The 10,699-nt window shown below is 54.4% G+C and overlaps 1 pseudogene; it reads right to left on the reverse strand.

Annotated features, from left to right (window-relative positions):
- Positions 1-1,243: 1,243 nt before the first annotated feature.
- Positions 1,244-3,016, reverse strand: LOC130160352 (feather beta keratin-like; annotated as a pseudogene).
- Positions 3,017-10,699: the final 7,683 nt, after the last annotated feature.

The raw sequence follows: 10,699 nt of genomic DNA on the forward strand, positions 1-10,699 counted from the left end.
GACGGTCCTGCTCTGCTCGGCACTCATCTGACAGCATGTAGAACACTGCGTCCCATTTTGGGCTCTAACGCAAGAAAGATTTTGACCAAGTGGTGTGAGTTCAGCGGAGGGTGGCCAGGATGGTGAGAGGGCTGGAGCACTTGGTAAGGGAGCAAAGGCTGGCGGCATGGGGCTCGCTGAGCGTGGAGAAGAGAATGCTTTGGTGGGAGACCTACAACCACGCCTGGAGTAGCTGTGGTCACTGAAGAGCATTGAGTCATTCTCTCCAGCCCCAGATAGGAAGAGAAATATAGGAAGAAAAGGGTCAGCCACCCGAGGCGTGACTAAGTATACTCAAAGCAAGCCTGTGTCACTGCACAGCCACCCCCAACAACCCCCTCCCAGCCCCAGCCCTGAGCAACATGCGTCTCTTTCACGGGGCATCATAGGAGAGCATCTGCAGGGCAAAGGATGACACGAAAGCATGGGCTGGGATGCAGCAGAACTTTAAAAGAGTTGAAAGGACCAGTAATGGGGAAAAGCGACTCAGCTAGGTCGCCGAGGAGACAGGCAGTGTGAAGGAGCTCTCCTGAATGCTTTTTGGAAGGAAAAAAAGATTGCAAAAAGCATCACTGAAGCATCTGCAAGACCACAAGGCCTGTGGACCACAGCTGATGTATTCCCAAATCTATTGACAATGTATTCCCAAAGATGCCGTGGCAGTATATTCTCTACTGTTCTCGTGCTTTTGTTTTCCACCTGCACTTCTCATCACGCCGCAACTCTGAATCTCAATGCTGTGGGTAGCACAGGTTCTCCTAGGCTCTCCTGGGAAGGTCTTGCCACTGCCTTGTCAATGACATATTGATCTCTCGTCCTCCTGACTACTTGCTTCACAACGTTGAGATGACCAAGGAAAAAGAAAAGTAGACAGCAATGTGCAAGTAATACATGAACTACCTTGGGTCATTCTATCCCAGTAGAGTCCATGTAGGCAGAGAAGTTTAGAAACCAGAGGGTACACCCAACTCACCACTAAGCACACACAAGGCAAACCTGTGCTGACAATGGCTGCACAGCCATCCCCAACAACTCCTTCCCAGAACCAGCCCTGAGCAACAGCTGTCTCGCTGGGCATGTTGGGAGAGTGTGTGCTGAGAAAAGGATGACATGAAGGCGTGGGCTGGGATGCACCAGAACTTTAATGAGTCAAAAGAGGGAAAGGAGGGTGATGTGAGCGGAGGCCTCAGTGCCAGGAGCAGCTTTAGCAGGGGAAGCACCTCCTGCCGCAAATGCCGCTGCCCAAGCCAGAGAGGCTGAAGCCCCCAGAGTTGATGGGCACTCCCTCAGAGCTGAGGATGCTGCCAACGGCAGCGGAGGTGGAGGAGCCCACGGCGGTGTTCTGCGGGAAGGAGCTGAGGATGGGGCCGGGCAGGGTCACCACCACGGCGGAGGGCTGGATGAAGACATTGGAGTCCTGGCACTGCCTGACACAGGGCTCGTTGCAGCTGTTGGCCAGCGGGGTCGGGCCACAGGGCCGGCAGGGCATGCACGGGCTGTAGCAGGACATGCTTCAAGGCTGGAGGTGCACCTGGGAGAGAGAAGCAGGGCATGGGGGCTGGGTGAGGAGCAGTCTGTCATACCACAACGAGGGAGCCAAGGCACGAGCTGGAGACGAGAGCTGGAGGCTGTGTAGGGAGGCACAGGGGCTGCTTCTTCCCTATGGCCCAAAAGTGCCCTGCCGTGAGGGACCAAGCCCAGGCACCTTCCCACCTAGTCCATAGCTCAGGAGACACCTCAACCGAGACCCAGCCGCTCCCCACGCCACAACTTCAGCCCCATTCCCTGTGCCATGAAAGCTGCTCCAGGACCCACGGTAGGAGAAACCAGCAGCTCTGTGCCGAGAAATCCCAGAGGAGGAGGAGGAGGAGAAAGGTCTTCAGACTCACCTTGTTCACAAGGAGACGGAGGCGAGAGAAGTGGATGAGAGAGTGAGGAGAAGGGCCTGCTTTTATACTGCTTCTGCTCCGCCCCAGGCGCACAGTCACTGCACGTGGGCAGTAATTTTCCAGCAGGCTCACCTCCAAAGCAAAATGTCCTACCTAATGGCACATGTTGTGTTTTGGTTTCCGTCAGTGCTGCCATTTCATTTCCTCATTTCTGACATGACCACTAGGGCACGGAGGCTCTTTTGAAGATTGGGATGAGGAGCCCAAGGATTTCCTGAGCAGGACCATGCCAACATGGCCAGAAGACATGCCCCTGAGCACTGGAGGGCTCTGTGCAGATGGAGGACATCATTCTCAGGCGATACAGTGAGGTTGTTCTCAAAACCCTGTGCAGGAGGGTGCACATGTCTTCCCACCAATGCCGTCCTCCCCTGAGTGCCCAAAGCTTCTCCAAATGAGGACAGGCCGCGTCCTTCTCCCTGGGCAGGACTGTCCCTCCCTGCCCCTCTGCTCGCGCCAGCAGTCGCTGATCATTGCCTCTATCGGCAGGCGGGCTGCGCGGGCCGGTTTCAAATGGCTCCGCCCAAGGAAAACTTCCCTTTCTGGAAGACATTTGCTGCTTTCCTTGGCAAAGACAACCCCTGTCGTGGCAGCCTCTGGGGGTGCGCAAGCAGTGCCCTCAGCCCTGATGGGACACGGGCCTGCAGGCAGCCCGTGCTCCTGGCTTGGCCTCGTGCCAAAGGGCTGACACACGCCAACCCAAAATTAGAGTGTGACTGGCCGTGGGTAGGGAGAGTCTATCCCAGGAAGCCTGCCTACTGCAGGCATCGCCTTGCCCTCCTGGGACGCGTCCCAGCTGCCTCCATGTCTGCAGGGCAGGGAAGAGCATCACCTCCTCGATGTAGTCTGAGAGCTGGTTTCGTGCCTTCCGAGCCCACCCCCTCCTTGAGCATCCCCACGCGCGTGGCACGGCAGGGTCCTGCCAGCCGTCACCCCTGGGAGAGCTGGGGGAAGTTCCCTTGCCTCTCCAGTGGTGCCGGGTTGTGCTCCAAGGTGAGGAGGCCTTTGGGGCCTGGGAAAGACGACATGATGAAGCACTAATGCCAAGAGAAGGTGTATCGCCTGACGGCCAGGGAGGAGCCCCAGCCGGTGGGGACACGTTTTCTGCAACCCCTCCTCTCCCTCCACGGGGTATGCAGGCATCTGGTGGCATGCACTCGTGTCTCTCCCATCGGTTTAAACGTCCCCACACCGGATCCTCCTCGACTGTGGGTAAGACTCTCCCTGCCCCAGACTTGCCAAGGAATGGCAGAGGCCCGGTCCCTCGACAGCAGCTCTTGCCAGTCAAGACCAAGGCCGCGAACCCCCGCAGCACCTCCGCCTTGCCTGTAACCCCTGTGCCCGGTGAAGCTGCCCCATTCAGCGCTGCAGCTGACTTTGGCCAAGCCTTGCTGCTGACCTGTGTGGAAGAAGATCTCCTCAGTGCCCTCCACGTGCCTTGCCTGATGGAACACCAGGTGGGCTTTGGCTTTCCGAAGACCAGCCCTGCGTACTCGGGCAGCTTGGCAAATGTTCTCCCCAGAGCAAAGGGCATCAAGAGGAACACGGCTGAAACCATTGGCACAGCCCGGCTGCCTGGAGACGCCATGGCTAGTGACTGTGGGAGCGAGCGGAGGCAGAGGGAAGAGAGAGAAGCACACGGCACGTCCTTAAAACGAGGAGTCTGCGGGTGCTTGCTGACACGTGCGGCGTGGAGCACAGCTGGGCCTCTTCCTGCCAAGGGAGCTGCAAACACTCGCACTGCACTGCCCCAAGCCAACATCCCCTGCCTGCGCGGGACTCCTCCACCACTGAGGAGCCATCCTCTGCCCACGCTGACACAGTCCTGCCCAGGACACCCCTGGGCGTCTCATCCCAGCACATGAAAGGCACTTGCACGGCAGAGCAAGCATGTCAGAAATGAGGAAATGAAATGGCAGCACTGACGGAAACCAAAACACAACATGTGCCATTAGGTAGGACATTTTGCTTTGGAGGTGAGCCTGCTGGAAAATTACTGCCCGCGTGCAGTGACTGTGCGCCTGGGGCGGAGCAGAAGCAGTATAAAAGCAGGCCCTTCTCCTCACTCTCTCATCCACTTCTCGCCTCCGTCTCCTTGTGAACAAGGTGAGTCTGAAGACCTTTCTCCTCCTCCTCTGGGATTTCTCGGCACAGAGCTGCTGGTTTCTCCTACCGTGGGTCCTGGAGCAGCTTTCATGGCACAGGGAATGGGGCTGAAGTTGTGGCGTGGGGAGCGGCTGGGTCTCGGTTGAGGTGTCTCCTGAGCTATGGGCTAGGTGGGAAGGTGCCTGGGCTTGGTCCCTCACGGCAGGGCACTTTTGGGCCATAGGGAAGAAGCAGCCCCTGTGCCTCCCTACACAGCCTCCAGCTCTCGTCTCCAGCTCGTGCCTTGGCTCCCTCGTTGTGGTATGACAGGCTGCTCCTCACCCAGCCCCCATGCCCTGCTTCTCTCTCCCAGGTGCACCTCCAGCCTTGAAGCATGTCCTGCTACAGCCCGTGCATGCCCTGCCGGCCCTGTGGCCCGACCCCGCTGGCCAACAGCTGCAACGAGCCCTGTGTCAGGCAGTGCCAGGACTCCAATGTCTTCATCCAGCCCTCCGCCGTGGTGGTGACCCTGCCCGGCCCCATCCTCAGCTCCTTCCCGCAGAACACCGCCGTGGGCTCCTCCACCTCCGCTGCCGTTGGCAGCATCCTCAGCTCTGAGGGAGTGCCCATCAACTCCGGGGGCTTCAGCCTCTCTGGCTTGGGCAGCGGCATTTGCGGCAGGAGGTGCTTCCCCTGCTAAAGCTGCTGGCCATGGCTTTCGGGAAGACCATTCTCTTGTGGTCTCCTGTGCTGCAAACACCACAAAGGCCACCTAGGAAGCACCTTCTGGCCTTGTTCCCTCTTCGGGGCAGGCAGATGGACACCTGGTTGCATCTCTGCAAGAGCCATTGGGCAGACATGAATTCTGTTGTTCCCTGTGCTTGGGCCTCCACTCACACCAACCCCACTTCCTTTTTTTGATTCATTAAAGTTCTGCTGCATCCCATACTATGCCTTATTGTCATCATTTTCTCTGCAGATATCCTGCCAACATGTCTGGGGAAAGATATGTTTCTTAGGGGTGGTCCTGCTGTGATTTTTAACAAAGGCTTGCTTTGAGTGTACTTAGCGTGACCCTCTGTTATCTGAATTTCTCTGCCTAGCTGAGGCTGGAAGAATTACCTCACACAGTTCAACAACCATAGCTCTCAAAAGCTGCTTCTGGGTTTCCCACCAAAGCATTAATTTCTCAACGCTCATCAAGATGTTTACTGCAGCCTTTCATCCCCAAGCAAGTGCTCTAGTCCTCTCTCCATCCTGTCCATTCTGCACTGAACTCACTCTGCTTAGTCAAGGTCCTTCTTGCATTACAGCCCCAAAGATGACATAGTGTTCTAGATTGTGTCTGGTGGGTGCTGAGCAGAGTGGGATGATCATTCCCATCAATCTCCTGGCTACACCTCTGGTCATATAGTCTGGGTTCTTGATGACAGCCCTTGGTGTCCAGGAACAGTGCTGAGTGCCACACCTCTTTTGATGGGATCACTGCAAAAGCATCTTTTCCTGGCCCTGCTTTTGTGCTGTTGCTTAGCATTGGCTGAAGGATACGTGGGGAGACATAGCTGGTTGCTGCCAAGCCAGTTGTTGATCAGGGCTCTACCTACATTTTTATTGCCAGGTGTGATGTTCTACAGCATGTCACAGCTCTTTCATCATTTTTGGTCAACCATTCCGTGGTCATGTCCTGCCTGAGCCTCCTTCTCCAGCACAGCAGCAACAAGGGGAAGAGGAATTGCTACCCCCCCATCGCCCTCATTTTTCTTCACCCCACCTGAATAATTCCCAGACGCCTGTGGGGTTGCTGCCCTCCCACAGCCTAGGCTCCTCAACTGACATCAGCAGTGGCCACACACATCTCTGAAGCAAGTGCACTGATGCCAAGAAGGTATATCTGGGCAAAGGCTCAGCAAGCTGGGCCTGATGGCCATGGGTCTGGAGGAGTCATGGATGACTTCCTCTCCTGAAAGTGGACAGTGCCCCCAACAGGGCCACTATGCTGTGTCCCTCCGTCCCCTCCTTTTGTGAGCAGTAAAGGCTCCCCATGCATCCTCGGGACTATGCCCTCATCACCCTTTGTGCTGCAGCCTCCACAGAGGGAAGGACCATGCAGATGCAATTAACAACTGTGCTTGCTGTGGGTTGATATTGTCTGGCTGCCAGGTGATGGGGATTCAGTTGTAAGTTGAGTTAAGACAGACAATAAATATTGCAATACACCCATATCAATTGGTTGTCAATAGCTCACCTCTCAGTGTCTGTTATGGGTCACAGGTTCTCCCGCTTGTCTCAGCTACATTGGACACCAGCTGTTGTAGTCGTAGTCCAACTCAGCCTCACAGCAGGTACCAATTGTTGCAGCACAAACAAACTAGCTGGCTGCAACAAGGCTTTACCGTGGGTCAGATTCTACCATCCATGCTGTTTCTCCTTACTCCAGAAGTCAGACCACACCACTCCTCCTCCAACCAGCCTCTCTCCCACACGCCTCAGGGCTATTTAACCACTTAGCAGGATGAGCTGCAGCTGCACATCGTCCATGACAATAACCCACTGCCTTTGAGGCAAGGCCACAGCTGCGTATTATCAATGATAACCAACCCACTGCCTTCATTCCTTTACAGAGGATGTGACAACGTTCGCCCTCCCATTTTACCCACCAAAACTGCATGTCCTGTGCAGGTTCATTGACTTTGCTTCATTTCATGGCCAATCCACCTTTCAGAAGAGTCAGAATTATTCTTTTGCCCTTCTCAAACACTTCTGCTTTCTTGACCCACATGATGGGGTAACTAAACAGCAACTAAACTGACAGCCTTCTTGCGTGGCCCCTTAGCAGTTGTCTTCCCTCTCAGTTCACGTGCATACACAAGATTCCAGTTTAAAAGTGGGCTCACCATCCCCCTTCCCCTGGTCACACAGGAAGAATCAGAAAGGGACATGGAGCGTGGTCCTGGTCTTCCTTTCCCCCTGACCACAGCAGGAGGGGATTGGCTCTGTGGGGCACTCTTCACAGCTGAGGTGTTGGCCTGCGAAGACACGGAGGGAGAGAGATTTTCTTCAAAATTTCAGACAGGAAGATGCTCTCTCCACAGTTAATGTATCTAAACCTGGGCAATATGTTGCTGCCAAGCTGTTAAAGTATGACACAGGTGCATTTTGGACAACCATATATACAGAGCATTATCTAGACCTTCGGAGACCTTGTTGTCATTGAGATCATGGTAGATGACTTCCAGCACCACTAATTCTCTCAGGTACTTGATGCCTTCCTAAGTGGTAGTCCACCTTCCTTGCTAAACCACAAAATCTTCCTTGAACAGATATCTTGCTCTCACACTTGACAGGAGATGCCTCCCAAGACTGTATTTCATTGCCTCTTTTCCAATTCCACAATCAGCTCCCCAGTCCCTAGCGAGGGATCTCAGCTGTTGGGCTTCCTTACCTTCCAGTTCCTGACCATTGACCCCACTCTCCCAGCACTGGAGTTGCCAGGCAGTCATCTGCTTACCTGTCTGATGCCTGTACTCTCCACCAGAACTCTTTCCACCAGAACTCCCCAGGTTCTCTCAAGGTCAGGGACTGGGTACTTCGTCTCTTGAGTGATTTCTCTCACTTCTTCCTCCCATTTCTTTGCTGAAGTACCTGCTTACCCATCAGACTCTTCCTCCTCCTCACTCCCTTACTAATCAATGACATAGACCCATTGACTTCATTGTCTGCTATTTCTTTTTCACTACTGCAGCAATTACTGTAGGTGGTGTTTGGTTCCTTGTCTCAACCATGGTGTTCTCAGGTGGGGTTTAAGTCTCTGCCTCAACTGCCATGTTCTTAATTGTAGTTTGGATGCCTGGCTCAATCATGGCATTCTTGGAGGTAGTTTGGGTCCTTGTCTTAACCACTATCCTCTGATAGTACTGAATCGTGGCTTGACAGACTCACTGCAAGCCCCAGTACCACGCTAAAAGCAGCTGGTTTTCAAGCAGTTGTCACCCAGGGAACAATCACCTCAGGGCATGTTTCACTGTTGCTGCACCCAAAAGTTGCCTCCTCTTACACCAGCCTGACATCAGATTCTGCAAACCCCACATTAAGCCAACAGTGTTAATTAGGTAACATTAAATACCTCACATTAGGGTGAATAAGGACCTCAGGAGCCTGCACAACGAAACAACTCACAGCAGTCCTGGACTGGAAGAGGGTGTATTTCCTCACCCTCTCCAGTAGATAGCTCCCCCAGCACAGTAAGGGCGTCAGTGCCAGGGCAAAGCCATAGTCTTTGGTTCTGTGAATGTATTCCCAGGCTTAGCAAAATAAAGAGATAAAGGGTGCAGCAAGTGCACTCTTAAACTCACACAAAAGCATGCCAGTTAGTAACTACTACAGCTATACCATGCTCAATTCGAAACTGCTGATGTCCCGAGTCCCATGGTGAACACCAAAAAGATTGTGGTGAGTTGACCTTGTCTGGCTGCCAGGTGCCCACCAAGGCGCTCTATCACTGCCCTTCCTCAGAGAGAAAGGGGGGAGAAAATAAGATTAAAACCAGATGGGTCGAGATAAAGGTAGTTGAATGAAGTAAAGCAGGGAAAATGTGTGGAAATGAAGCAAAGCAAAAGGACTTATTCTCTACTTCCCATCAGCAGGCAATGTCCAGCCACTCCTGCGAAGCAGAGCACAATGCACTTAGCAGTTGTTTCAGAAAAGAAACTCCCTAATAATGAATGTCCCCTGATGCTCACTGTTCTTTCTCTTAGAATGTATTGCTGACCATGATGTCATATTGTATGGACTATCCCTTTGGTCAGTCTGAGTCAGCTGTCCTGCCTGTGTCCCCTCCCAGTCTCTTGTCCACACCCAGCCTACTTGCTATTTGGGGAATGGGTTGGATTGACAAGGTTGCTGCTTAGCAAACACTGTCCAGCAAAACCCAAACCACGTATGTGTTCTCAAGACCATTCTACCAAAAACTACAAAGAACCAGGTAACTGGTTCTTAACAAAACAACTTCAGTCAATCCCAGGAAGACCCTCTACGATGCTTCTAGTAATCGCTTCACATTTATTTCCAACAGACCCCTCACAGAACCATCCTGAATGTGTTGGGAGATCATCTGCCTGAGAAAGATGACACAGAGACATGGGCTGGGATGCAGCGGAACTTTAATGAGTCAAAAGAGGGAAATAAGGTCACCCTGAGTGAAGGTCCCAGTGCAGGGAGCACCAGGGGCAGAAAGGAGTCTGCAGCCCTCAGCTAGGCAGAGATGCTGCCAGCTGTCCATCTGCCTGCCCACAGAGGGAGCAGGGCCAGCTGGCCACCCCCCAGGCTGCCTTTCTGGTACTCGCAGCTGAGGAGACCACAAGAGAACAAGGACACAGGGGGCAAAAGAAAGAGTGGAAGCACGTGAAGGGCAGACACGGGCTGTGCTTTCTGAGAGCCCAGGCTGGCCTTGTCCTTTTGCAAGGGGTGCTGGGGTTGCTCAGCCCCTCTGGAAGCAACAAGCCGATGCTCCGTCCCCAGTGCGGTACCATCGTGTGGGTCCCTGGGTGCCTTCTAACCCAGGGCCATGGCCAGCAGCTTTAGCAGGGGAAGGACCTCCTGCCGCAAATGCCGCTGCCCAAGCCAGAGAGGCTGAAGCCCCCGGAGTTGATGGGCACTCCCTCAGAGCTGAGGATGCTGCCAACGGCAGCGGAGGTGGAGGAGCCCACGGCGGTGTTCTGCGGGAAGGAGCTGAGGATGGGGCCGGGCAGGGTCACCACCACGGCGGAGGGCTGGATGAAGACATTGGAGTCCTGGCACTGCCTGACACAGGGCTCGTTGCAGCTGTTGGCCAGCGGGGTCGGGCCACAGGGCCGGCAGGGCATGCACGGGCTGTAGCAGGACATGCTTCAAGGCTGGAGGTGCACCTGGGAGAGAGAAGCAGGGGAAATCAAAGCACAGAGGATGGTTGAAGAGCAGCCTGTCACCCTACAATGAGGGAGACCCCTTCCCTCAGAGCAAAAGTGCCCCACCGACACTGACAAAGCCCAGGGAGGTCTCAACCTAGCTCATAGCTCAGGAGACCCCTCAGCCAAATCTCAGCGCTTCTCCATGCCACACCTTCTGCTCCTTTTCCCTCTCCCATGGCAAGCAGCCTCAAAACACAGCACAGGACAAAGGGTAGGTATGTGCTGAGAAATCCCAGAGGAGGAGGAGGCGGAGGAAGAGGAGGTTAAGAGTCAGGAATGGGATGAAGACAAAAAGCGCCTCAAACTCACCTTGTTCACAAGGAGACGGAGGCGAGAGAAGTGGATGAGAGAGTGAGGAGAAGGGCCTGCTTTTATACTGCTTCTGCACCGCCCCAGGCGCACAGTCACTGCACGCGGGCAGTAATTTTCCAGCAGGCTCACCTCCAAAGCAAAATGTCCTACCTAATGGCACATGTTGTGTTTTGGTTTCCGTCAGTGCTGCCATTTCATTTCCTCATTTCTGACATGCTTGCTCTGCCGTGCAAGTGCCTTTCATGTGCTGGGATGAGACGCCCAGGGGTGTCCTGGGCAGGACTGTGTCAGCGTGGGCAGAGGATGGCTCCTCAGTGGTGGAGGAGTCCCGCGCAGGCAGGGGATGTTGGCTTGGGGCAGTGCAGTGCG

The sequence above is a fragment of the Falco biarmicus genome, chromosome 17 (genome assembly GCF_023638135.1).
Source record: "Falco biarmicus isolate bFalBia1 chromosome 17, bFalBia1.pri, whole genome shotgun sequence".
In the NCBI taxonomy this organism is placed as follows: Eukaryota; Metazoa; Chordata; class Aves; order Falconiformes; family Falconidae; genus Falco; species Falco biarmicus.